At 41.2% G+C, this 24642-nt stretch overlaps 1 long non-coding RNA gene across 1 annotated transcript; it reads left to right on the top strand.

Moving 5' to 3' along the window:
- Positions 1 to 12893: 12893 nt before the first annotated feature.
- On the top strand, positions 12894 to 24388 carry LOC122458059. The gene is made up of 4 exons (XR_006277887.1): positions 12894 to 12960; positions 17407 to 17827; positions 18156 to 18272; positions 23292 to 24388. It is a non-coding gene; the product is annotated as an uncharacterized LOC122458059 (long non-coding RNA).
- Positions 24389 to 24642: the final 254 nt, after the last annotated feature.

Raw genomic sequence — 24642 nt, 5'->3', positions numbered from 1 at the left:
ATGTGGTACGATGGAACTATTTACAATAATGAACGTTACAAAGATCATAAATTGGGCATTTCTCTACCTCTTCTCAATGCTATAGCAAGGAATTTAAAGCAATGAAATTGCCAGGCAATACATTTCCTCTTTCTGTTTCCTCCTTAAAACTCACCTCTGCCTTGATGCCTATAAATCACTGCACAATGGCTAGGCTGTTGGCATACTGACACTTGTATTTATTAATATAAACTGGATTGTTTCATTGTCTATCTTTTTCCAGGCCCATTTATTTGTTTTATACACATATTGTCTCAACAGGTGTATAGATTGTATACTCTTTGGAGAAGGGGAGGCCTTTGTATTATAGTGTCTAGCTAAATAGGTCCCAGATCCCTAATTGAGGCTTCTGGCTGCTACTGTAATAGAAACAGTTATTTAAAAAACTCATTTGTCAATGAGTACACTTCATAACTCATTGGAACAAGGTAGTATTGAGGAAAAGATTAAAATTAAAGATTAGACAAATGAATAATAATAATATCCATAGTTATGCTACACAGGGTAAACATGTACAATGAATAGAGCCCTTATGCTAGGGTTGCGAACCCTCCAGGAGTATTCTGGAGTCTCCAGGAATTAAAGGTTAATCTATAATTGAAGATAGTTATATGATGAAACCTCCAGGAATACATCCAACCAAACTTGGCAACTCTACCTCATGCTAGGTCATGCCAAACAGTTGCATGGAGTTAGGAAAAAACTCCACCCCACTCCTATAGGAAAGTTATTGCATAATTGTCCTTAATGTGGAGGTTTACACATTTCTTAGAAATATCTAATACTATCCATTGTTTGAGATTGGATGTTGCACTAGACGAATCGTTGGTCTGATGCAGTGTGACAGATCTTATGTTCACTCCTGCAGGTTCGCAAAGTCTTTAGCTAATAAGAAAAGGAGTACTTGTGGCACCTTAGAGACTAACAAATTTATTTGAGCATAAGCTTTCGTGAGCTACAGCTCACTTCATCGGATGCATTTGGTGGAAAATACAGAGGGGAGATTGATATACTCACACAGAGAACATGAAACAATGGGTTTTATCATACACACTGTAAGGACAGTGATCACTTAAGATGAGCCATCACCAGCAGCAGGGGGGGAGGGAGGAAAACCTTTCATGGTGACAAGCAAGGTAGGCTATTTCCAGCAGTTAACAACAATATCTGAGAAAAGTGGGGGGTGGGGTAGGGTGGGGGGGAAAAACAACATGGGGAAATAGTTTTACTTTGTGTAATGACTCATCCATTCCCAGTCTCTATTCAAGCCTAAGTTAATTGTATCCAGTTTGCAAATTAATTCCATTCAGCAGTCTCTCCTTGGAGTCTGTTTTTGAAATTTTTTTGTTGAAGAATAGCCACCCTCAGGTCTGTAATCGAGTGACTGGAGAGATTGAAGTGTTCCCCAATTGGTTTTTGAATGTTACAATTCTTGACGTCTGATTTGTGTCCATTTATGCTTTTACGTAGAGACTGTCCAGTTTGACCAATGTACATGGCAGAGGGGCATTGCTGGCACATGATGGCATATATCACATTGGTAGATGCGCAGGTGAACAAGCCTCTGATAGTGTGGCTGATGTGATTAGGCCCTATGATGGTGTCCCCTGAATAGATATGTGGACACAGTTGGCAACGGGCTTTGTTGCAAGGATAGGTTCCTGGGTTAGTGGTTCTGTTGTGTGGTGTGTGGTTGCTGGTGAGTATTTGCTTCAGGTTGGGGAGCTGTCAGTAAGCAAGGACTGGCCTGTCTCCCAAGATCTGTGAAAGTGATGGGTCGTCCTTGATGATGCGTTGGAGAGGTTTTAGTTGGGGGCTGAAGGTGATGGCTAGTGGCGTTCTGTTATTTTCTTTATTTTCTGTCCTGTAGTAGGTGACTTCTGGGTATTCTTCTGGCTCTGTCAGTCTATTTCTTCACTTCAGCAGGTGGGTATTGTAGTTGTAGGAATGCATGATAGAGATCTTGTAGGTGTTTGTCTCTGTCTGAGGGGTTGGAGCAAATGCAATTATATCGTAGAGCTTGCCTGTAGACAATGAATCGTGTGGTATGATCTGGATGAAAGCTAGAGGCATGTAGGTAGGAATAGCGGTCAGTAGGTTTCCGATATAGGGTGGTGGTTATGTGACCATCGTTTATTAGCACCGTAGTGTCCAGTAAGTGGATCTCTTGTGTGGACTGGTCCAGGCTGAGGTTGATGGTGGGATAGAAATTGTTGAAATCAATTGTTGAAATCCACAGCCTCAGAAACAACTCTGACATCATAATCAAAAAGGCTGACAAAGGAGGTGCTGTCGTCATCATGAATAGGTCGGAGTATGAACAAGAGGCTACTAGGCAGCTCTCCAACACCACTTTCTACAAGCCGTTACCCCCTGATCCCACTGAGAGTTACCAAAAGAAACTACAGCATTTGCTCAAGAAACTCCCTGAAAAAGCAAAAGAACAAATCTGCACAGACACACCCCTAGAACTCCGACCTGGGGTATTCTATCTGCTACCCAAGATCCATAAACCTGGATATCCTGGACTGCCCATCATCTCAGCCATTGGCACCTTGACAGCAGGATTGTCTGGCTATGTAGACTCCCTCCTCAGGCCCTATGTTACCAGCACTCCCAGCTATCTTTGAGACACCACTGACTTCCTGAGGAAACTACAATCCATTGGTGATGTGCCTAAAAACACCATCCTAGCCCCTATGGATGTAGAAGCCCTCTACACCAACATTCCACACAAAGATGGACTACAAGCCATCAGGAACAGTATCCCCGATAATGTCACGGCAAACCTGGTGGCTGAACTTCGTGATTTTGTCCTCACCCATAACTATTTCACATTTGGGGACAATGTATACCTTCAAATCAGCGGCACTGCGATGGGTACCCGCATGGCCCCACAGTATGCCAACATTTTTATGGCTGATTTAGAACAACGCTTCCTCAGCTCTCGTCCCCTAATGCCCCTACTCTACTTGTGCTACATTGATGACATCTTCATCATCTGGACCCATGGAAAAGAAGCCCTTGAGGAATTCCACCATGATTTCAACAATTTCCATCCCACCATCAACGTCAGCCTGGACCAGTCCACACAAGAGATCCACTTCCTGGACACTACGGTGCTAATAAGCGATGGTCTCATAAACACCACCCTATATCGGAAACCTACTGACCGCTATTCCTACGTACATGCCTCTAGCTTTCATCCAGATCATACCACACGATCCATTGTCTACAGCCAAGCTCTATGATATAACCGCATTTGCTCCAACCCCTCAGACAGAGACAAACACCTACAAGATCTCTATCATGCATTCCTACAACTACAATACCCACCTGCTGAAGTGAAGAAATAGATTGACAGAGCCAGAAGAATACCCAGAAGTCACCTACTACAGGACAGGCCCAACAAAGAAAATAACAGAACGCCACTAGCCATCACCTTCAGTCCCCAACTAAAACCTCTCCAATGCATCATCAAGGATTTAAAACCTATCCTGAAGGACGACCCATCACTCTTACAGATCTTGGGAGACGGGCCAGTCCTTGTTTACAAACAGCCCCCAAATCTGAAGCAAATACCAGCAACCACACAAAGAACCACTAACCCAGGAACCTATCCTTGCAACAAAGCCCGTTGCCAACTCTGCCACATATCTATTCAGGGGACACCATCATAGGGCCTAATCACATCAGCCACACTATCAGAGGCTCGTTCACCTGCGCATCTACCAATGTGATATATGCCATCATGTGCCAGCAATGCCCCTCTGCCATGTACATTGGTCAAACTGGACAGTCTCTACGTAAAAGCATAAATGGACACAAATCAGACGTCAAGAATTATAACATTCAAAAACCAATTGGAGAACACTTCAATCTCTCTGGTCACTTGATTACAGACCTGAGAGTGCCTATTCTTCAACAAAAAAATTTCAAAAACAGACTCCAATGAGAGACTGCGGAATTGGAATTAATTTGCAAACTGGATACAATTAACTTAGGCTTGAATAGAGACTGGGAATGGATGAGTCATTACACAAAGTAAAACTATTTCCCCATGTTATTTCTGCCCCCCACCCCACCCCCCACTGTTCCTCAGATGTTCTTGTTAACTGCTGGAAATAGCCTACCTTGCTTGTTGCCATGAAAGGTTTTCCTCCCTCCCCCCCTGCTGCTGGTGATGGCTCATCTTAAGTGATCACTGTCCTTACAGTGTGTATGATAAAACCCATTGTTTCATGTTCTCTGTGTGCGTATATCAATCTCCCCTCTGTATTTTCCACCAAATGCATCTGATGAAGTGAGCTGTAGCTCACGAAAGCTTATGCTCAAATAAATTTGTTAGTCTCTAAGGTGCCACAAGTACTCCTTTTCTTTTTGCGAATACAGACTAACATGGCTGCTAGTCTGAAACCTGTCTTTAGCTAATTAATTTACTGACCTTTGCAATTTAAAAAAAAAAAAAGCCATGGAAAGCTACCCTATGATTTGGTGTAGTGGGGGTTGGCAGTTGTGAAGAAAGCAAACATGGTGCCGGTCCTTTAAATATTAATTTAAAAGAAACCCTGGCAGGAGCAGTCAGATAAAGAGTACTATGACTCTGTGACAATTGGTGCTTCATTAAATATGTAGGTTTCAGAGTAGCAGCCGTGTTAGTCTGTATTCGCAAAAAGAAAAGGAGTACTTGTGGCACCTTAGAGACTAACAAATTTATTAGAGCATAAGCTTTCGTGAGCTACAGCTCACTTCATCGGATGCAACCGATGAAGTGAGCTGTAGCTCACGAAAGCTTATGCTCTAATAAATTTGTTAGTCTCTAAGGTGCCACAAGTACTCCTTTTCTTTTTATTAAATATGTAGAAATCTCACTTGAGTCCCTAGTACAATAATGGAACAAATATGGAAAGACAGAATTCATTTTCTTAATAGGGGGTGACAGTTATGAACAATAGACAGCATGAGTTTACAAAGAACAAATCAAGCCACATGAATGTGATTGCTCTTTTGATGTTGTTTGGATGAAGGGAGTAGGTGTAATGGATCTGGATTTTATAAAAGCATTTTAATGCAGTGCCTCACCGCTGTGGGTGGAAGCTTAATTCGAATGGCCTTAAATACAGGCACTGTCATACACGTGAAAATTGGTTGAAGAAACTGTAAACAAATAGTAATGACAAACCACAATAGTAGAAGCTGGAGATTGTCTATTGGGATCTAACAGGGATTGGTTTTAGGTCTGGTCTTGCCAGCCCAAAACCACGGCTGATGTCCTCTCCCATGGACAAGGAAAACACAGAGCTTTCAATGATGTCACTTACCAAATTACTGGCTTGATGGTGACCCAAAGTTCTGTGTCTAGAAGTTGATGAAACTTCTGCTGTATGCTTTGTAGCTTAGATCTTTCTTTTTTCTTTTAAATTTCCTTTAGCCCAACAAGACCTTTTGGAGAGAGTCTTTTGTAGGCTGCTGTCCCCATTTTGTTGCTGTTTAGACATGCAGCTTTTTCTTAGTTGATGCATTGGGTGCTTTAGAGGGTAGGTTGTATATGTCTGACTGTTACTATTTTGTTATGATAGTGCCTAGAGACCAGGATCCCATTGTTCTAAACACTGCAGAGACGTAAATGATGTATCCATTCTGTGCTGCTGCCTGTCATCAGAGCACCTTCCAGACACAATAGATTGAGATTGGCAATAGAGAAGTCCCAGGCTTCATGGAGTTTCTAGTTTTTCTCCTTTCTTAGGTTATAGACAGCTCTGCCTGGGGTATAGTCTTTTTTTCTTTTCTTGAGGAGAGAGGAAGGGTAGAAGGCTGTGAATGCCTTTCTGTTGCTGTGGAAAAGCTTTGTCAAATAGGAAGCTTGGCAGCATCTCTTAGAGTAGTGTTTCTCAACGACTGGTCTGTGGATCGGCGCCGGCCCCTAAGATTTCCCTGACAGTTCAGGAAAGCAGCACACCGGGTGCCTGGTGTCAAAAAGGCTGAGAAATCTAGAGGACTCTGGCTTCATCTAAACTGTACTGGACTGCTGGATCCCCTCCCCCCACCTGACCCCAAGACTCCTTGTCCTCACAGGCTTTGTTCTGAGCTTTGTGATCTATGATGTCTTGGGGATCGCAGTTGCCAGTGATTTGTATGTAGAAATGTAGTCTGTGGGATCTGAGCCGTTAATTGAATAATTGTTGGGGTCACCTGTTCCCACCCTTCCCTGTAGGAATGCAGCAATGAGGAAGCTCATACATGCAGTGCCTGGTGATCCTCCTCATGACAGGTCCTGGAGGCAGACCTGTCCTGTATGGGCCAAAAGGTAGGTGCAGGAGTTTTACCATGGAGTCTCCATCCTTGGAGGAGGAGTGGGGTAGAGCTACCCTGTGTTCCCTCCACCCTTTTCCAACTTTCCTCTCTCTATGTTCCCCCTCTAAGCCAGTGTGACAGGGCCACCTTCTCCACACCTTGGACCACCACAAACAGACTAGATGCTCTCAAGTTCATGAACACCAGTGTGTTGTTTATTGGATCCACTGCACCAGCTTACTAGTACAACCTTGTGCAGCACCATACCATTCGAAGTAAACAACCTCCTTACCCGCTCGCTGCGGAAAGGAGAAGGCAAAATCTTACCATCCTGAGATCCCGCATCCCCTGGCAGCCTTGCCAGCACTTCCTTCCTGTCCTGTAACTGTTTCTTCCTGTCCTGTAACAAATAGCTCTCACTAGCTCATCAGCCTCCCACCTAATTAAGACGTTGAGCACCCATCTCCCAATTAACTGCACTCCATGGGAGAAATAGCTAGAACTCTAGCATCTGTCTAGGCAGGGATAAAAGACCTGCAACATGGCTGCAGCTGGCATGGGTCACCTGTCTTGGGATCACAGGGCTGAAAATCGCCGTGGAGACATTTGGGCTCAGGCTGGAACCCAAGCTCTGGGGCCCTTCCCATTTGCAGTGTTCGGGCTCCAACCTGAGCTCAAATGTCTACACAGCAATTTTCATCCCTTCAGCCCAAGCCCCATGAGCCCAAGTCAGCTGACCCAGGCTAGCGGTGGGGTTTTTTTATCCCTGTATAGACATAATCTTAGTGACCAGAGTGCTGGGTCAGCTGTAGCTCCTAGCACTCTGTGACAGCTAGTCTTTCCATCTCTGTGTTTGGCTGGATTCTGCAGCAGTAGGGACTGGCAGCCCCTTCCCTTCCCCGTCTTATAAGGAAAGAGTGTTGTAATAACAGATGCATCACATGGCCTGTCTTGCGTGTTTTTTACCTTTGGAATCATTGTTGCTAGTAATGCCCATTTATAACATTAATGGACAAACATCACACACTTAAGTGGTGTTAAATGTGAAATATAGTGCTTGTAAAAGTACAACCTCGGCTGGGAAGGGAGTGTGTGCCTCACAGTGGGACTAATCATCTAGTGCTGTTAGTCCTGATGCCAGCACTAAATGCAAAGCGGGAGGCATGTTGGAATTTAATGTCCAACTCTAAATCTTAAATGAAAGGAAAATCCAACTAGTTAATGACAGTGGAATAGTAAACATTACTTAGTTTAATTGTTTCGTGCAGCCACATTGCATTTTCACGATGTATATGATCATGTTTTGAGCAAAAGGACCTACTGCTTTGTCCTGAATTTTCTTCAGCAGGCAAGTAGCAGCCTCAAATTAAAGTATAAACTTTATGCACAGATTTGCAGGCAGCATACTGGCAGTTAGTGTTTTAACTCCTGAAAGAAAGTTAGTTCCGAGGGGAAGCAGCAGTCCTCTCCTGACTTCCCTTCGCAGGCTTAAATCCAGGCCAAAGGGCAGCTTTGTGTTTTTTATTTTTTTTTTAGAAAGGGATTTCTTTTTTTTCTAGCAGTCACTAGAACTCTGCTCTCTGAGGTGTGAGGTCCAAAAGATTAACTGTCCTGTTAATACTTTTGCTCTAGGTATTTTCTAATACACCCAGTGTACCATAATTTCAAGGAATCAAATACAACAGTAAGAAAGAGAAGATGGGGGAGAGAGATACTAGTAAGTACATTACAGATATACTAGTTGAGAGTTCAGAAAATTCTATGTTTTAGGTTCCCATACAGAACTCATGACATTCCAAATCCCAGATAAAGAGAACCGTCTCTCTTCCCACTGCCTTGAGCTGTGTGAACTTTTTTGAAGGCCAATGCAATATTATTTTCCATGAATATTCATCCAAATGTTAAAAAGAGATTCTTGTCGGCTATGCCCACGCCCCTGTTGTGTTTGCTTTCGATGAATATGCTAGTAAATAAGTTTACTGATGGGGATGTTTGCTGAAATAGTGCAATTTAAGCTAATTTTGCAAAATATATTCAGAAAGGGAATATTGAATATGTAAATGTGAGTGTGTGTGCACTAGAAACTTCACTCAAAGTTATGTTCAGCAAATCAGGGAATGGGAATGTGCCTTGTAGTAAAAGCAGCTTGAATTTCAGATTCGGAATATTTGCTGTGACTAGTTTCTGAAGCAAGAATTATTCAAAGCAATTATTCAGTGAAAATTTGTGAACAGAAATGGAAACAAAATTCAGCAAAGGAATTGTTACAAATTATGTATCTATCTCTGGGGAAGGGAAACCACAACATTGTGCACAGGACTACACAACGAACAGTAAGGGACAAGAAAGCTTGAACTTATCAATGGGTTTTTTTCACAGCCCGAATTTAAAGATTAGGAGCCAGATCCACAGGTACAGTGTTCATACAGACACTCTCTGATCCTTAAGGCCTGCTTCAAATTATGACAGTGGGTAACTGCTCCTAAGGAGTCGCTCTGCTGCCTAAAATTGGCAGAGTATGTTGTGCATCAGCCCCATCCCATCCCCACCCCCAATCCAACCTTGAATTCCACCTTATACCAGGGGCTAGCAGTCCCTTAGCATAGGCCATTCTTGAGCTGCAGTCTTTAGGCAACTTTAAGTAGCCGCTGAAGCAGTGCAAAGTGGTCTTGTGAGGATCTGATCCTCAGTAATTTTGCCGATAATGTGAGAGTACATCAAGTTTATGTGGAGCAGAAATAACTTTGATTGTAATGGGTTTTAATGAGGTACAATTGAAACACAGGCTGCCTTGCTTTTCAAGCAGTCACTTGCTCATCCTCCACTGCTGAGATCCCCTATCACTCAAAAATACCAAAGAAGTAAAAGTGATATCCTCTTCTCCTTTCTCTTCCTCTGTCCCTCCCTTCAAACTAGTTTACACATATGAGTTTGATTTAAAGGCACTTAAGTTCTTGGAAAACTGGGACTATTTATAGGGTGGGTTAGCATTGAAAGAACCCACTGTTTTCCTTTTTAAAAACAAATGCTTGTTCTGTACTAACTGTCAAGTACAATCATTGCTGAATGAACTGAGGCAACAGGGCCAAGTACTCTGCTAAACTGGCACAGCTCCATTGACCTCAGTGGATTTGCAGCAGTTTCACCGCAGAGAATTTAGCCCACCATGGTTGAGAACGCTCAAGAATGTTACAATAATTGTTCAGTCCTTTTCCTAAGGCAATAAAGGGTCAGAAATGTACCTAGATAGACAAGAACAAGCTGTGAAATTTGCCTTTCCCTCCTTCTCTTTCATCATGGATGAAAACAGTCATCTTTCTCTGTGATTTACAAGGTGCACTTTTTATAGAGTATGTCAACTCTTCAGAGGGATGAATTTGTTAGCATCAGATATGGCAGATCAGAGTAATAATGATGTGAGTGCAAAGTGTTGGCTATTGGTGAGCTTATTTTCATAACAGGTTGCCATATTCATTCATTTTTGTTTGATATTTCACTGGTAGGAAATTCAGCTCCAGATTGATTTGGGCCTGTCTCTTCTGATTAAACAATTATAATGTTCCATGTGATTTCAGATCCACATTTAGCCACTGGCTTCCCAAAAGCAGTGTAACTAGCACAGACAGTTAGAGGTGGCCTGGGTGAGAGTTGGTGAAATCTACATTTGAAATGTCTAATTGGGTATCTGCTCACGATAAAGTTTTCTTGAGGTTATGTCTACAGACCCTGATCATTGCACTGATCTAGTGGGCTAAACTGTGGGTCGGTGAAGGGAAAGTTCTCCTAGGCATTAGAAACTGAAATATATTTCCTGACATCAGCAGAAAAATAAACAAATACTTCTTTGTTTGTGGAATCTCTCTGCTCTGAGGATACCCATTTTCTTTATATGGATGATTCCCTGAAGCTCTAAAAGTAGTGTGAAAGTCTTCAGGACTCCTAGTACACTGGAGTAGTGGTTCATTTAGTCTAGTCTTCATAACTCTCAGTAGAGTTTGACCCTGAAGTAGAAAACCACTAGTAGAACAAGCAGAGATCTGTTTTGCAACTGTCCTTTTATTTGGTACAAAGTTAAAGGTTTGTAGGCAAGAGTTTGGAGATAGAGAAGAAATCATGATTCTTCACCCAAGGATCAATGGGTATGAATTATTGGACTCTAGCTTTTGCTCAGGAAACCAACAACTGACAACTGTGAAATTCAGTTTAAAGATGTTTGTACAGACAAATCTATGTGAGATACGATACCTGGGCTAAAACTGGTTGATATCAAAGGTTCCTGGTGGGGTGAAATGAACAGGTTGGAAATTGTTTACCTGAATCTTGGTGAAGCACAGAGAGATGCAGCCAGTTAACCTACCTGAAGCTGGTCAACAGTTGTTTGTACAATGCGGAACATATATTTGATGCTTTTGAGTCTTTTAATTGCATAACACCTTGTCCATCCTGCTAATTAGTATTCTTTAAAACTATCATCAATATATAGAGAGAGTACTGTCCACTTCTAGCACTGACCCACCTAATATTCTGGATCACAAGAACTGTCACTTCTTAACCCCATGGTTAAAAAGGTCACCCGCAAGTTGCTCTTCTGTTCAGAGGAAAGTATATTTGATTTTAATTTTTCTACACTATTTCAGTATCAAGGGTTTTTCCCCCTTCACAATGCTATTTTTAATAAAAATGTGCCAAATCAAATTTTGATGATAATTAATAAACTTCTAGGGAGGATGTCTACTTTAAAATATTTTTGGTTTATATCTAACAAACACTCACTGAGTCATAATTTAGGTCCCAATCTGGAAAAAGTTACATACATTCTTACTATCAGGCTTGTGAACAGTCACATTGACTTCATATGTGTAAAGCCAAGCATACCTGTAAGCATTTGTAGGATTGGGACTTCAGGTTTTGTTTTATCTAGCTTTGGGGCAGGGTTTTTCTTCTCAGTATGTACAGTGGCTAACACAATGCAGTCCTGGTCCATGGCGGAGATTCCTAGGTGCTACTGGAATACAAATGATAATAATTTAGTACTCCCTAATAACACAATCCTGAGAAGCTAAACTTAAACCTCTACAGTCCTGACCAGAGCCAAGTGATAACTGTACAGTTTTGCTCTACAGTTTCCCAAGTGTTGAAAAAGTGGTTCCTTTTCAACACTGTCTTGTCAAAATGCCAGGCACAGCTTGTTTTTGACATTTCAGCTACTGTTAAATAATAGTGATGTTTCTGGTATACCTAATGTTGACTTGAAGGCAGTTGTGCATTTCTCAGCTCAAACGTGAAATACCCAGACATGGGTCTTGACAAATATTTTTCTTGCTTGCCCAAGGCAACTCGGGGAGTGGGAAGCAGCTTCCAGTTAATCACTTGCTTCAAAATTCAGTTTGGTGAAATAGGCAATTAAAAAAATATGACAATTTTCATCAAAATCTGCAAATTAAATGCCTCTAGTCAGAGTGGGCTGCAAAAAATGCAGTGGATAATTGCCACTTGAAATCAGTGAAGTATCTAATGTTCTAGGGGAGTGAGGATTGTGGCTGTTCTGCCTTAGTAAGCCTTGATTGATTTGATAAATAAGCATTTCCACTTCTCTCTTTAAAATAAATAAGCAATTTTAGTGTTTCTGAATGGGAGGTAAACAAGCTCGTGAGCAGTAACTCAGTAATAGCATGAGGCCGAGTGCCATCTGTCATAGAGAATTTTGTCCCTTTTTATGCACAATACTTTCTCACAGTGTTGGGTCCAGTGTAGGTTAATTGATTAGCAGAGATCTTCCTTTTCTTTGCTGACGAATCTGTATTTCTCAACTCCATGTCCTGCTGTCTTCTGAATTAACATACTCTTTGGTGTCCATAGTTTAGAACACCTATTGCTAAAAGTCCAAATCCATTTTATATTAGGGAAAATGCTATTGCTCTGGCGATTAACAGATACTTCTGATGATAGTAAGAAGCGGCGGAGAAGGTCATGGGAGAGTGAAATAATTTGATGCAATGGAGTATGTTGCAGCTGATACTTACATTAGTATTATACAAGTTTGAGAAATCCTATTACAATAAAGAACAAAGGCTAAGTCACTCACACGTTTCCCTTCAAATTTTGCCACCGTTCCCCACACCTGTTTGTCCCCCAGCTGTTAACACCTGTCCTTCTGTCAATGGTAATAATGAAGTTTTAGGTGGGCTATACATTACTGTAACATGAAAGAATTATTAATTTTTGATTATCAGAAATGCTATGGAAAAAATATATTTTTGTGTCAATGGCTCAGAACAGCATGTGTGTTTTGGTTTCAAAGTAGAGATTTTAGACTCATATTGCATAGATAAACTCCAAATACATGAGACATCCTAGAGTGGCCTGTTATGGCTGACTTTTGTATCGCTCATTTTGTTGCTCAACATATACTCAGAAGGGTAGTGCTGCATAGTGCTCCTCTCCCCATGTGATGCTTGTTATTTGTCCTCATCAGTGGCATACACTGTGCATTGATTGCTACCAGAGCAGACACATCCAGTGGTGATGTTCTCTTTTCTTACTTCTTAGATGAATGCGACACACACAAAGCTGCCTGCAAAAAGCACTCTGCACCTTACTCATGTCTATGTCTACACTAGCACTTATGTCAGTATAACTTACGTTGAATGTGTGTGAATAAACCACTTCCCTGAGCAACATAAATTACACCGACATAAGTGCTGGTGTGTACTAGGGTGACCAGATGTCCCGATTTTATAGGGAGAGTCCCGATTTTTGGGTCTTTTTCTTATATAGGCTCCTATCATCCCCCACCCCTTGTCCCGATTTTTCACATTTGCTGTCTGGTCACCCTAGTGTGTACAGTGCTTTATGTCAGCGGGAGAACTTGCTTCTCCCGCCTACATAGCAACCGCTGCTCATTGGGGATGGGTTAATTATGTTGACAGGAGAGGTCTCTCTCTCATTGGCATAGAGCGGCTGCACTAGAAATTGTACAATGGCGCAGCTGCATCAGTACAGCTGCGCTGCTGTAAGCTGTGTAGTCTAGGCATAGCCCTAGTCATTAAGAAAAAAATTACCCAACTTCCCTGCACCTAAAGATAATGAATCAGATCCTCAGCTGTTGTAAATCTACATGCTCCATTTACACCAGCTGTGGAGCAAGTCCACTTTTTTCCATAGTAAGCGTCTCCTTTAGGGTTAGATTTTGCCACAAGGACTCAGCCAATGCGAAGGGCAGAGCAGACCCAGGAGCTTCCCAGGGAAGGAACTGTGGCTCAGGGAGTCACAACTCCCTCCCTTCTCTCCCCTTGGGGTGGAGGTGGGGGCATTAGTAATTTTCTGCTGCCTATATCAGTGACAACTTATTATTCCCCTATCCATTACTGGCTCAGCTTTGCTGGCTGGAATGGTGGGGGAGAGGACTCAAGGCTCTGTTCAGCCCCCCTTCTCTACCAATCCACTCCTATCCAAGGGACTGGTAGGCAAGATAGAGGCAGAAGAGGATTTCTTACTCCCCCATCTTGCAGGTGCATAGTTCAACCCAGAGCCCAGCCCTTAGTCTAGCGTAGGATTTCATGGTGGACATAGATGCAGTAGGTCTTTGTATCCATACACTGTTTGATTGTAGAATGAGACCAGATAATCACCAGATGTATCCATTCAAGAAATGACAGGGCGTGGCTGGTACGGAAAGAAAAGTGCTGTCCATTTTACCCCTGCCATGACTTCTCGTCTGCAATTTATAGACTTCCTTCATGTATATTATAATATGTTTGCTGTTGTGACAGCCACTTCAGACCCACAATGAGTCCTTTTTGTCATTCTCATGGTCCCTCTACAACACACTTTGTTGCTAATGAAATGTTACTAATTTGAAAAATGCTAAATTAGGCCAAAGTTTCCAAACTTGGGAACTAAAGTCCAGAGCCTATATCAATATTATGAGCAACTAAATTATTAGCCTGGTTTACAGAGGTGCAGCATATCCACAGCCCCAAAATTTGAAAAAGTTGGTTGTTCTTGCACGTAGGACCGAAAATCTTATCAACCAAATAAATATCATAGGGCCAGTCCTACAAGCCCTCGGCATGTAGAGTTCCAGTTGAAGCCAATCAAATGAAGCTGACTACATGGATGAAAATTCCTCAGAAGCTATCACAGCCCAAAGTCAGTGATAAACCACTCCTCCTCCCATTGATTTCAATAGGAGAAGAGGTAGGCCAATGCTGCACACTTTTCAAAATCCCACTGCTCATATTTAGTCATTCACAAACCCTGCATGAAATCTGACTAAATTGTCATTGCACAGGGAATCTCCATGGGCTTTGGTAGGGAGCTGAATCCTGTCTGCCTACGGCACACATTAATAGTGTAGCCATTAGAGATTTTTATTAATGGAAAGCTGAACACAACCGTAACTGTGAATCAGGAAGATTATATCCTGTCTGCTATTGCCGGGCTTTGTGTTTTGTCAGATAGGCAGCATTCACTTTGGGGAGGAATAATTATGTTAAAGGTTTTCAGCAGATTGGAAAATTCAGTATTCCTATTACAGATGGTGAGACATCTAAATGCAAACCATGACAGTATCCCTGCTCTGGAATCAGTTTGCCTAAGAAGACCAAATTGCTGAGTCATTTTGTTTTTCATGCTGTGATTGTCAGTTGATATCCACACTAAGTTAGAACTCCTGGTAACTTTCAAGAATTCAAGCACCGTGCAAATTACAACCAGGATGTTCCGAGAGCAGAACGTCCTCCTCTTAGCAGATGGCTCTGGCCCACAATGTCTAATAATCGCATCATAAAATCTTATTACTTTTGCATGCTGTGCTTGGAAGAACATGCCAAGCTGTAGTCAGGTTTCATGGGATCTGAAAGTTTCTTAGTGAAGAAATATTTTTTCTTCTACTTCTTTCTTCCCCCTTCCCCCAATAAATGGACAGTTCACAGCCTAGAAAAAGGCATCAGCAGTTCAGGATACACTGACACGAATAAGGGAACATACTGATTCTCGAATGAAAATTGTTTAGCTTTGCCTGACAAGGATCATGTTGTTACCCATTTATAATCTGCAAATGTAATTGGTATCCCAGCACAGTAGCGTTCAAAGAGGTAGCATGAGCAATATCATTCTGCTTTATAGTAGTGGGTGGAAGTTTAAAAACCCTTTTAGACTGACTCATTTGGCATTGCTTTACATGTCTTTGCCCTGGGAAATTTTTAGGATTTGGCTACTATCAGTATGAGACTATAATAAGACAGTTTGTCTCTTGTGACTTCAGCTAAGCTTTGTTCCCTCTACCGCTTGGCGATTTTCACAGATGATAGATGATGCTGTAAACAAAGTGTGCAGAAAAGAGCAACCTTCCTGCTGGAGACAAATTACCTTCTTGCTTCTGCAGGCTGCATGACTGTGATGTTTTTTCCCCTATTGTAACCTGTATTGGGTGTAACATTACGTAATAAGTAATTAAAGATCAGTGATGACTGAGAAGTTAAGTGATCAAATATTTTACCTGATAGACATGTACACATCATTTATCTCACTTTTCTCAGGGAAGAAATTATACTGAATTCCTCAGCTATTAGTTCAAGGCAAATGGAATCTTAGATTCAATTAAGGGTTGGTGCTTCTGTCTTCTCTTGGAAGTGTTATTCAAAAGTCAAGATAATGTAGCTGCAGCTGTCCCTTTTAGTAACTCTAATCAAACTCCAGTTTATCAAAACTTTTACTTGAAGGAAGAAATCAAGTCAATCAGGATATTGTGTAGATTATAAATCAGGACAATAACTATTTATTTTTGCTTGAAACATTTGCTACCAAAGTTACCCACTAAGTCAATGTTTAAACCAGACCTAGAATTAAGTATTTCCTATCCTGTATATTGTGACAACACCTAAAAGCTTCATTCAAGTCACGGTCCTGTTATGCTATCTGCTATGCTGTACAAATATGTATTAAATCGTAGTTCCTACCCCAGAGAATTTGCAGTATGAACAACAAACCAGAACAGCTAGAGGAAACAAATAAGAGACTAGAGGAAGAGAGTTTGAGGTGAGGAAGGAAAATTTGATGTTTTAGCATAACTGACTGCACAATTCACAGCCAATCAAAATCAGTAATCACAGTATTCACAATTTGCCTGCCTGCCTAATTCGTGCCTCTCAGTCCTTTATTCATACCCCTGGAATATTCTGGCTTATAGTGGGTACTGTAAACCTGCATAGGGTAAAATTAGTTAAATATTGATATATTGCTTCATGAAGATTTGGCATGGCTTTAGATACATTTTTGCAATGGGATATTGGAGGACACACACTCAAGGTTTCCTGGCTCCCACCCCAATCCATAGTGTATATGTCTTTTTAAAATTAGCCTCCAAACTAGCAACCTTCCAGAATGACAGCTGCAACATAGATATAATCCAAAAACCTCAGGGTGTGAAGTGAGTTCTTCACGCTGAAGAGGAAGAAATTTGTTCCACACTGTAGATTATTGAAAAAGAAACATCATATCTGATGTTGTTCAGTGTCTTATGTCAAACGAATTAGGTGGTTTTGGCCAAGTTTGTAGCATTCCATTCTCCTCATCACAAAAGCCACCACTGCAGCTGTCACCTGTCACCCTGCCTTAGATGAGAAGGAGTGGAAGATGGCAAATAATCCTGAAGCCAGCTTTTGGGGTGCAACATATTTACAACCACTTTGCAGTGAGAATACCTAAGAGCCAGAACAGGTGTAATAGAGGTTGGAGGGAGAAGAGAGCCAGGCCAGGTGTCTTTTTCCCTCCCTCCCTCCTCTTAGTATCAGGCCCCTGTGGCCCATTCTTCTCCCCGCTCCTGGGGGGACAACATGTGGGACCAGAGGTCCACCAACTGCAGGTGCAGTGAGAGAAAGAGCCATGTTAGGCTCTCCCCAACAGGCCAGCACATGGCCTCGGAGGCTCATTGTCCCCTCTGGTGGCACCACATGGGGCAGGAACTGCCCCAACTCTTGGGAGCGGGGGGGCAGGCTAGCCTTCCCTCTTGTCCCAACTGCTTCCTCAGCATTCTTTTAATGTTGTTTTTTGTATGTAATACATATGCAGAGGCTCTAAAGCTGTGAAGGCTAAGCATGTATGCAGAGATCTGCAGGTTTCTTTGAAGCAGTGGAACCACAATAGAGAAAAAGGGGGTTTAAGCAGCCCAAGAGAAAAACAGTGGTCAGGCCAGTATCCCTTCGAAAGAGGTAATCCAGACTCCTTATTGTCAGGACCAGACTGATTAGGGTGACCAGACAGGAAATGTGAAAAATCAGGACAGGGAGTGGGGGGTAATAGGAGCCTATATAAGAAAAAGACCCAAAAATCAGGACTGTCCCTATAAAATCGGGACATCTGGTCACCCTAAGACTGATATATTGCTCATCTCTATCTTTAATGGAGAAGAGGCTGATCCTTGTCCTCCGTTTTGAAGTTCTTCAACCAAATTATAATGCATTGCCTGGAACAGTGAATCAGTCAGGAGCAGGTATGTTTGTAGAACACAGAGACACATTAAGGCCAGATAACCAGCTCCTAGGCTGGGTGAATGTCCCAGAATCCTCAATGTGTGATCTTGGGCAATTCTGAACCTCTCCATGCTTCAGTTTCTCCAGCTGCACAATGGGGATAATAACACTTACCCACCTCAGAAGACTGTTAGGAGGTTTAATTCATTGGTATTGGGGAGGGGCTTTAATATTCTTAATGCAACATATTGTTATTCTCATGTCTAAATGGCTTTCTTTGAAAATGAAACTCTGCTCTGAATGGCCACGTTGGAAATGCAGACTTGATTCTCAGCTTCTTACTCTCAGGGGACTGGCAGCAGGAAGAAGGCAGCAGGCTGGTTCATCTCCTGGAGGCAGGGAATGAATGCCTTAACAGTGACCCCTCTGGCTGATTAAGGCATGGCAGCAGTGATGAGTTTTGGAGTAAGTCATGTTCCTCTATACAGTGGTTCTCCACCAGTGGATTGTGGACCAATCAGCACACAGTTGTGGCCCATGTGACATCCTCAGAGCCATACAGGTAATATATCGATTATGTGGACGCAGCCCACATAACACACAGAGCTGCATATGTGTCCCACAATGGTAAATCGCTTGAGAACCACTGTGTCTAATACTTCTGAGTAATAGGCATAGTGTGGGAGATTGCAAGGGACAAATCAGGACAAATTTCCAGCAGATCTATCTATCTTATCTACATTTTTATATAACACTTACTGTTTCATCACGTTCTTTCTTTGGAGCCACTTTGAGTGCCAAGGAATGCTTACAGCACATTTGAAGTGTCAGGATCAACACTACTCCAGTGGCTGAGTTTTGTAATATAATAGTTACAGGGCTTCTTTAGGCAAGCAGAGCTAAGAAGATGCTTCACAAGATGTTTCTCCATTCTAAGTGTGGGCAGGTTTTCACTGCATCATGTCCAAAAGCTCTGCTCTAGTGCTGTGTCACTGTTCCTTTCTTCTGGTATATGATACATCACATGCTGTCAGGGTGTCTTGTTCAAGGGGGTTGTTTTTTTAATTTGCTTTTCCTGGCTGGAATGTCCACCTGGATCTGCCAATTAGCGATTATGCATCCAGAGCCGAGCATGTCCTGAAGTGGCAGGCTTAAATGCATAAGCTCTTGAGGGCAGCATGTGGTAAACTGGCCATAGGTGAGGACATGAAGATAGAGTCTAATTTTGGTTCCCTAGTATAAAGTTTCCATGTAGGAAAGGGCAGGAAGAAACGTGTACTCTTTCAGTTAAGAGAAGAATGACTTACTGGGATATTGGGGTGTTTGGGTTAGTTATATGATTTAGATCAGATACAGGGTGAGGAATGGTATGGCTTGGGGCCTTAGAATAAGTTTTGGTAGGATGCTGAGATACCGCAGCCAGGTGATTCTCACTCTCCCTTTCCAAGCCCTAAGGGAAGGGGGAGCTGCTGGGAATTCATGTTTCTGAAAAGAGGAAACCTCCAATGCTGCAGCTCAGCAAAGTGTCCGGTCTCTGCTGTGTGCTGTCACCTCCAACTGGAATCTCTCTGTCTCCACTGGACGTGGTGAGACCCAAGCTATGTTATCCATGGGTGGATCCCCTGTGTGTTGGTGGCAACACGCAGCCTGCTGCTCCACCAAATCATGGCCATGATGTTGTATCTCTATGCACAAGCACTGCTCATGATGCTGCCAATGCAGGCCGCTGCCAAACCTTGACCTGGTATAACAGCACCACCTGCCCTGCCCCGCCCCCTGGGCCTTCCCATTGGAAAACCCACTGCACTGATTCATTAACTGGCACTAATCAGCATTTGTGTTGGCATCTCAGAAGTGAAGACATGGAGAAAGAACTACTCTTGCACTTCTAGCCAGGGTGCTGAGGCCCATTGGCAGGGCAGCCTGGGGAAGCTGGCAAAGCTGTATCTCTTCAGTGGGTAAACAGACGGCTTCAGTGGTCTCCAACCATTCACCCCAGTTACTTTCACAAATATTTATAATCACTTTTTAAAAATATGGGGGAAGGAAAAAAAAGGTTCATGTGCTAAAAATATGGAGGTTCCTTTCAAAGAACTACATATAGGCAAAGCTGAGAACATTTAAAAATTCCACATGCGTAGACAGGTAGGCTACAAACTTGTGAGAGAGATTGAAGCCCAATAAATACATCATCATCATCTTCATCATCAAAGAAAACCCAAATGTCTCCTTGCACATTGTGCACCATTCCAGCCCAATACATTGCATTATAATAACTGTGTTTGCTTCTCATGCAAGACACTCAGTTACGACAATGATGAGTGCCGTTATACAAATACAAAGACAGATATGATGCATGGGCCAATAAAATTGTATTCATGTATGTTCCAAGAGCTTTTGTATTCCAAACTAAAATACTAAAAGGAAAGTATGTCCATTGTGTTTGTTCACAAACTGAACATTAGTCACTGCTATGGTATATTACATATAACCATAATAAGAGGAATGGATGGCTAAACAGGCTGGTATGGGACTTCAAAGCCTTTCATATAATATGATTGGTTAGAGGTCTATGTGAAATGAGTTGTTAGTTTCATTTAGAGCCAAGTGAGTAATTGTCTTTTCAGTTGAGTGGCAAAACCAAAAAAATCTAAAAAAAAAAATCTGGTTAGTTTCAAATTTAAACTTGATTTTTTTCAATTTTTCTCAACAAAATGAAGAATGTAAAAAATTGTTTGGGTCAAAAAATGAAACATTTTGGATATGGATTGAAAATGACATTTTGAAACAAAATGGTGATTTGAACTGATATTTGCAAAACAAACAATTTTGACACTTTCAAAATTTTTGTTTTCATGGTTTTTTGGGGGGGATGGGGGTGGGGTGGGGTTGGCCAAAAGTATTAAATGAATTTTACCTGAATTCATGAGTACTGTGTACCACCACAAATACATTTTTCAGCAAATTTACTATTCACCAAAAAATTTCAACCTGCTTTCCGCTCACTACATTTTCTAGAGGACAGGTGTCCATGGTTTTTAATCTGTGAGTACCTCCAGTGAAGTCCTGAATAATTCAGACTCCCAGTCAAGTCATGACAACATTCTTTGACCAGGTGAATTATATTGTAGACTATTTTATTTTGATTTAGTTGGGAGTTGAGGATACTCATCACCTCACAGGTTTAGGCCCTATGTCCTCCCAAAATTTCACAATTATACCTCATGTGTAATTAGAGGATTTTCATAGATTTTTAAGGCCAGAAGAGACCATTACAATCCTCTTGTCTGACCTCCTGTATAACATAGGCCATATAATTCCACCACATGGTTCCTGTATCAAGCCCATGGTTGAACTAAAGCATATTTTTAAAAGACATTCAACCTTGATCTAAAGACCTCAGCTGATGGAGAATCCATCACATGCCTAAGAAAGTTCTTCCAATGGTTATTTACCCTCACTGTCAAAAAATTAAGCCTTAGCTAAATTTGTCTAGCTTCAGCATCTAGCCTATCGGTCTTGTAATGCCTTTGTCTGATAGAATAAAGAGCCCTCTACCACCAAAAAACATCTCCTCATGTAGGTATTTGTAGACCGTGATTAAATCACCTCTTATCCTTCTTTTTACTAAACTAAATAGACTGAGCTTCTTTAGTCTCTCATGTTTTCCAGACAAATCTTTCTTGTAGCTCTTTTCTGAACCCTTTCCAATTAGGAATTTAGTCTGGAGAACTTTCATGTCATGAGCAATACAATAATTTAAAAGACAAGAAAAGATGGCATCTCAGTGAGAAAATGATTCTGGGAAAAATTTCCTGAGGTCTGTTTGGCCTGTTTCCCGATTCACTTTCCATTGATTTAGAATAAGAAATTCCATCAGGGTGACTGCTACTATGAGGAACTGTGTGTTCTTCTAGTTGCTATCAACATCATTCCTGCTAAATTCAGTTCTGGGTGTGAGGGTAGCTTGAAGGATGCCAAACAATACTGGCATCCATAGCCTAATTATATTGTCATTGGCTGCATCTTCTAGTTTATTTCAAGACACCCAGAAAACCACTCAATTATTCTGAGGCATAAAAGGAGACTTATTTGGAGATTTATGTTTTCTGGGTTTTTTTTTAATATACTGACTGTTTTAAAAATGTAATGTGCCATGGTACTTGAATGAAATAAAACATAGAGACTTCAGAAAAAGATATATTGCTAGAGATAGATAGACATGTTGGGTCAGATCCTCAGCTGGAGCACAACTGCATTGCTGTGTTAACATTAATGGAACTACACCAAATTACACTCGTTGAGGACCTGGCCCATTATGATATTGTGATCTAACAGTTAATGGATTTATAACACTATATGCATGAAAATCCAACATATTGAAATCCCAATCAATGGGAGTTAGGTGCCCATATACCTCTAAGGATCTGGGCCTCAATATATGATAAAATAAATCCACTATGAGGGTGGTTTCAGTTGGTCATCAAACCTTATTTTGGTAAAGTGAGGTATGCAGGTTGCTTAAAAAGAACTTTAATGGAGTTGGAAAACAGTAATTTTATACTGTACTTGACATACTAACAATTGGGGCTCACTGTATGCTTATATGAATCATTAACTTCAAAAGCTGCTAGTTCAGCCTCTGGTGAGCAATGCATCACTGCTAACTGGTATTCACCACAACAGAAACAACACAGCTGTTCAGATAAAAGTTATAAGTCGTCTCACTTGTGAAATGACCAGTTGAATCCAACTCAGATAATACTAACAAAATTTAAGGTTTGTTGCAACATATTTTAAATATGCTCAGAGCTAATCTCCCAATGATTATTCAGCAATGATATCTGAAACTTTCCCATTTTTATTTGGGCTAGTCTTTGCATAGCTAGTCTATAAAACTTTAATATTTGCATGTCATAAATGATTTTTCTAAAAGTTAACTTTTCCCATACTTTGACTTATCAGTTTTGGTCTTGCTGGTGTGCATTTCAGTTGAAGTTTTATTACATTATCTTGGCAGCACATTATATTTTTTTACACATGGATTTGATTGAGAAATGAAACTGGAATAAGAATGAGGTAGTAGCAGCATCTGCTGTGATACCCAACTATTGCTGTTGTCAATCAATATGATTGATTAAATATGGTGGCACACATTTTATTAAAATGAAATGCTTTCCCTGAAAAAGACTATTATGCCAATATATTATACAGCTTTCCTAAAGAATGTTACTGAAGAGGTGGTCTGTTTATGATGTATAATACTTGTAAATAGCTGGAATGAGCTGAGGAGTTCTAATTACATTTGGCTGTTAGTGGAAAGTATGTGTGTGTTTGTTTGTTTGTTTGTTTGTGAGTGTGCATCTGCACACACAATAGCTAGTATTGTCACATTGGTAAGACCAGCAACAAAAATGGGAGTTTAATTTTTCTACAGGGTTGCAAAAAAGATTTCACTAAATTCACTGATGGTTTTATATACAGGTCCCTGATTTCAAGGTACTTAATGCCCTGGGCCCAGGGTAATTCAAAGATCATCTAAAGCTCTGGGGTGAGGGCTCTGATCAACAGCTCCACTCCTCAGCCACAATGGAACTTTATAACATAAGACTAAAGCTCGTCTATGCAGGAGGAGACAAAGCTTTCTCGGGGTCCAGTCTGAGACTGTGGAATGAACTGCCACAGGAACAAAGAACCATCACAAATCTCACTATCTTCTATTCCAAGTGCAAGGCACACATCTTCAACTGGCCTTTTCTAGCGTAAACATAGAGCAGCATGTACATTTTTTTAAAAGAATCCAAATTTCAAATCCACAATACTTCCTCTGGGGAGAGAGTGAGAGAAAGAATGAACCACACATGACAGATATTAGTCACTTGACTTAATTCATTTCTGGAAGGTGCTTATATACCACAGTGAGGAGGGCAGTATAGGAACATATACAAAATAGAATAGGTCTTTGCAATGTTCATTAGTCATTTATCTTTACATTGCTTAATCTAGTGAAGACCTCTTAGGGGGAAATCATGGTGTTATTGAAGTCAATAGGAGTTTTTTCAGGATTTCACCCTCTAGAGTTTTGGGTGACTCTCAAAGTTCTACATCACTTAAAAACTGAAATATTGTTCCACTCACACACCTTGTCTATACAATAGAATGAATTATGAAAGACTTTAATGAAAATGTCTTGTCATTTTATTTCTGAATTTTGAAATTCAAAATGTCATTGAAATTTCAAATTTAAATAAATTCTTACCATTGCTGCCATCATCCTAGTTAAATGAACTGAAATAACATGTATCGTTGTTATTTTTGTAATAATGACCATTCCTAAATATCAAACAGATATATTTTCCTGATATCAGGCCACATACATCGACCACAGAGCTAAAATAATGAACCTTATGTGAACCAGCCACTATCTGGGACAAAGATTCACACTCTTCTATAGTATGGCTATACTTGGAATTTTAGTCATATTTTAACACATGTAAGCAGGGTCTGAATGAGCTCTCCGCTGACATCTAGTGATGAGCTGTGGAAGAGGACTTCAGGAGCTGACCTCGTTTAAATAGGCACACCCACCCTGCCTAGGTGCTCAGCATGATGGGATTGCTTGCTGAAAGGATCACTTTTGGCTGGTGTTGGATCCCCAGTCTCCTTGTTATTGGGGCAGGAGTAATAAAGGGTTGTTATCCTTATTGTGTGAATCAAGGGAAGCAGAACTGTGCTTGGCATACCCTGACTGAGGGACTCACCCTCAACTAAAGGGCACTTGCTAGGCAGGGGTTCCAAAGCCCAATGAATTGAGAGAGAATGGGGATAGGTACTT

Source organism: Dermochelys coriacea, chromosome 11 (genome assembly GCF_009764565.3).
Source record: "Dermochelys coriacea isolate rDerCor1 chromosome 11, rDerCor1.pri.v4, whole genome shotgun sequence".
In the NCBI taxonomy this organism is placed as follows: Eukaryota; Metazoa; Chordata; order Testudines; family Dermochelyidae; genus Dermochelys; species Dermochelys coriacea.
This window is presented reverse-complemented; position numbering and strand designations above follow the sequence as displayed.